Here is a 5066-nt window from a genome sequence, read left to right on the forward strand (position 1 = left end):
TTACATCCTGAGCAACGGAAATTCGCAGTAATTGCAGTCAGGTTACCTTGACAAGCCACTAGGTGGCTCCATCTGCATGGCAAGTCATTCGTTCAAGGCACTAGCGGCTCATTGCTCAGGCTTGATGGTCTATCTATCCCAACAGCTTTAATAATACATATGGAGACAATTATTATATGCTGAATCACAGGGAACCGGCACTTCCTTATACAAACGCAATTCTAATGCAATCCATAATGTTTTTCAACTAGCAACAATATCAATCACGGTCCTTTGCATCTCAGACTACTGACTTGTGTAAGTAACTAATAATTATTTGCTGCCCTTTAAGGACACTAAAACCAGCAGATGTCTCACTTGGCCTATTGGCCTGCCCTGTTTTAATCACTCATAACTATAATGAAAAGATGCACTATGGGAAGTTTTACAACCTCATCAGTTTGCATCAACAGGGTCTCTGGAATTACAGCCTGTTAGATGTATCCTAAATGTCCTAGGGAGACCAATAATGGTGTTTATGCTCAACATCAGATAATCAAGGCTATTATTGACAACAGGTATTCTCCTTAACTGATGTTAACCTTATGGGCAAGATTCTGAGAGAGACCCCCTCCTATTTCCTTCTTCTCAACCTGCTCCCCACACCTCCAGAATGTCTTTAAAAGGCACAAAGTTTACAGTGTAAATCTGCCAACACAAGTCTATAAGGATTACCGTATTTTTTGGAAAGTATTTGTTGTTGTATTGTTTTTGTATCTTGTGAGATGCCCCCAGTCTTCGGAGCATACAAATCTAAATAATAATAATAATAATAATAATAATAATAAATAAATAATAATAAATAATAGACATGATGCTGTGGCACAGTTGATCCACTGAAACTTGTGCCGGAACTACCATTTACCAGTGGCAAAGAACTGGTGGGATCATAAGCCTGAAAAAGTGGTCAAAAATGAGCAAGCAAAACTACTGTGGGACTTCCGACTTCAGACTGACCGACTTCTGAAACATAACACACCAGACATTGTGATCATGGAGAAAAGGAAAGTATGGATCATCGACATCGCAATCCCAGGGGACAGCAGAATTGAGGAGAAGCAGCTAGAGAAATTAGTGAAATACGAAGATCTAAAAATTGAGCTGCAACGACTCTGGCATAAGCCAGTGAAAGTGGTCCCAGTGGTACTTGGCACACTGGGTGCAGTGCCAAAGGATCTCAGCAGACATTTGAAAACCATCGGAATTGACAAAATCTCCATCTGTCAATTGCAAAAGGCCGCTTTACTGGGATCGGCAAACATAATTCGCCGCTACATCACGCAGTCCTAGGTGCTTGGGAAGCGCCTGACTGGTGATGAAATACAAAATCCAGCATAGTGATCTCGTTTGCTGTGTTGTACTGACATAATAATAATAATAATAATAATAATAATAATAATAATAATAATAATAATAATAATAATAATAAGCACTGGAGTATAAGACACACCTTAATTTTGGGGGAGGAAAATAGAGGAAAGAATCTATTCATTTAGCTAGGGTCCTTAGCCAGCACATTATTTTATCCCCTCATTAGGGCTTTAAAAAAACTTTGTACTGAGAGAGTAACAATGAAAGAGCTTACAAGCCAGTAAGAGCTGGGAACATCATTAGCACCTGAAAAGAAACATTTAAAGGAAATAGAGCAAAGGAAAAAAACCTACAAAGACTTAGGGCTTCGCAGAGAGTAACAATGAAAGAGCTTGCAAGCTGTTAAGAGCTGGGAACATTGTTAGCACCTGGTTAGGGCTGGAAAGAAACTTATTCAGAGCAAGTTAGAACAATGAAAAAACCCTGCAAAGACTTGGAAAACATTCTTCACAGAGAGAAACAATGAAAGAGCCTGAAAGGTAAGAGCTGGTAAGATCGTTAGCAGCTAGTTAGGGTTGGGGGGAAGCTACATTCAGAGTATAAGATGCACCCAAATTATCAGCCTTTTTGAGGGAGGAAAAAGGTGTGTCTTATACTCCAAAAAATAGGGTATACACATCCCAGAGCAGGATGGCTGTGCTAAATCCAAAGCATTTTTTTCTTAACTATTTCTGAAGGATGCACAGAAGTAACATCTGTAAAGGTCCTTCTCCATGGTGGCTCCCTCTCTCTGGAACATCATTCCTCCAGAGATTAGAATGTCCCCTACACTAACAGTCTTCTGGAAGATACTGAAGATGTGATTGTGCCAGAGAGCCTGGGAAATGCACAGCAGGATGAAGCCCATTAAATGGTTCATGTGATGTGTTTTTGCCAGGTCAGAATGGATGGGTGGTTATTACACCATTTCGTTAATTTATTATACAATTACTCTCTTTTTTATTAGTTTTATTGTTTTAAAAGTCAGTTTTTTATATTCCTGTAAGCCACCTTGTGTCTCCAGGTGTAAATAGGTGGCAGTATAAATTCCCTAAAATAAAAATAAATTGCTTTCAAGCTTTAGAAAAAATGCTAATTACAACATCCCTGTTTGAACTTCCCTTTGTAAAAAAAATAGAAGAAATGGAGGCCTGGAAAGAGTGGTTGGATTTAAGGAGAATCATAGCAAGATGTAATTCCTACAAGTAATCCTTGTTTAATGACCGTTTGTTCAGTGACCAAAGTAACCAGTTTGGGTACTTGTAACCAGTCCTCAAAATTCTGGCCATCCCAGAATTCTGGTGATCATGTGATTACACATGATCTGGGCACTGGGCAACTGATTTGCCAGAGTGGTGCAGTGATTAAAGTGCAGCACGGCAGGCTACTTCAGCTAACTACTAGCTGTAATTCAGCAGTTCAAATCTCACCACTGGCTCAAGGTTGACTCAACCTTCCATCCTTCCGAGGTGGGTAAAATGAGGGCCCAGATTGTTGGGGGCAATATGCTGATTCTATCAACCACTTAGATAGGGCTGTACAAGCACTATGAAGTGGTATATAAGTCTAAGTGCTATTGCTACTATGATTGCAACATTCCGTAGTCACTTGATCACCATTTGCAACCTTTCCTCTTGGCTTGCCACAAGCAAAGTCAAAGGGGAAGGTCACAAGTTGACCCTGCAAGTCACTTGCACTCTATCTCTCTCAGCAGCATCCCCTTACCTGCCAGGCTGGTCAGCTTGGAAGTCACCCGGGACTGGATTAACAACCCACGATCCTTGTTTAATGGCTGTGATGGGAGGGCAGCATTGCCATTCCTTAACAATGCAGTCATGTGAGATCACATTTTGTAATTATATCACCTAGGAACTTAAGCAAGGTCTATCTGTACCAGGGATATCTAAGCCCCTAACTTAGGAATTTTAACTATTGATGCATGCCAGTTTCTTTTAACAGTACGTGTGACATAGCTCTGAAATTGTGGCAACCTATGGCATGGATGTCAGAGGTGGCACACGGAGCCAGATCTGCTGGCACGCGAGCCATTGCCCTAGCTCAGCTCCAACGTGCATGTGTGTGCCGGCCAGCTGATTTTTGGCTTGCACAGACGCTCTGGGAAGGTGTTTTTGGCTTCCAGAGAAGCCTTTGGAGCCTGGGGAGGGCAGAAGTTGGGAAACAGGCCATTTTTGGCCTCCAGGGGGCAAGGGAAGCTATTTTCGCCCTCCCCGGGCATTGAATTATTGGTGTGGGCACTCACACATGCACAGGAAAAAAAGGTTCACCATCACTGTGTTAAACCCTCCAAGTAGACTGGAGGGGTGGGGGAGAAATGAACAAACAGGATCGTGTGATGTCCTGTATATAATCAGGTTCATTTTGAAATCAGATTCTGTTAAGAGCACCAAGTTATATTCTTGATCAGAGCCACTTCTGTTTTGCCTCTTGCTTTGATCAAAAGGGATACATACAATAGGTTTTGCTTTTATGAATGACAATATAACTTGTCTTTAACAATAGGCGCTTTTGTGAATGTTCCCAAGAGACGCAAGGCTGAAGGGGGAAAAAAAATATCCTTTCCTGTTTACAGATGGTCTTTCAGGAATAAAGGAATATATTGTCAGGTGCACCACAATGTTTATGATCTCAACAAGTAACTAAAGAGAACTTTTTGTTCACGCATGGGGATCTAGCAATTACTTAAATGGAAACATTCTGGAACAGGTTAGTAAGAGGTAAAGCAAAAATTTGTGCATATGTTTTTTCTATTGACAATTACTACAGTCGACAATACTTCTAAACAGATTTATTAGCCTTTTAGATATTCATCACTGCCAAGATGAAGAATATTGTTCTTTTAAAAATGAATAAAGTTCATATTTTATGCATTTTAGCATGCCACATTTTCTGAGTAACTAATCTGTTTGTTAATCATCTATCTGAGGCAGATAAGACATTCGGGATATCATTATTATCACCTTTGGGTACAAAACATGCCTTTTATGTTAAATAATTGCCACTCTAGAAACATAAGTAGTTTGGTTTGGTTTTTTTTTTACATAGGGACATTGTAGAAACTTCCTGGTGAGTCAGTGGGGTAACACCTGGGGTTGTTGATTTAACTGAGGTATGCTGATTAGTTAATGATTGTGGATTCACCAGGAAGTTTCTACACAGCAGGCAATTGCTGAGCCATCAAACCACACCCAGCCACCAGTATTTATAGAAGGAAGGCAGCTCAGGTCTCGCTGTGTTTGCCCTAGAACAAGGACAGAAGCACTAGCCTGAAGATGACGAGTGGGACCTCGTCGAAACATCACTAGAAATTTCTAAATCCTACACGGGAAGAAACCCGAATATACCAAGACCGTCATACCTGTACCCGTGAAAATCTATAAAAACAAATATATATATATCTCCCTTAATTTTCAAATTCAGCAAAAAAAACATGTGACATATATATATATATGTCTGCGGAGAGGGGCGGCATACAAATCCAATAAATAATAATAATAATAATAATAATAATAATAATAATAATAATAATAATATATATATATACATACATACATACATACATACATACATACATACATACATAAATAAATATATGGTCTAATACATAATGTAGGTTTCAGATGATATAATCATAGTAAAATATATGAAGAATAGAACAT

The sequence above is a fragment of the Erythrolamprus reginae genome, chromosome 1, assembly GCF_031021105.1.
Source record: "Erythrolamprus reginae isolate rEryReg1 chromosome 1, rEryReg1.hap1, whole genome shotgun sequence".
NCBI classification, from domain to species: domain Eukaryota; kingdom Metazoa; phylum Chordata; class Lepidosauria; order Squamata; family Dipsadidae; genus Erythrolamprus; species Erythrolamprus reginae.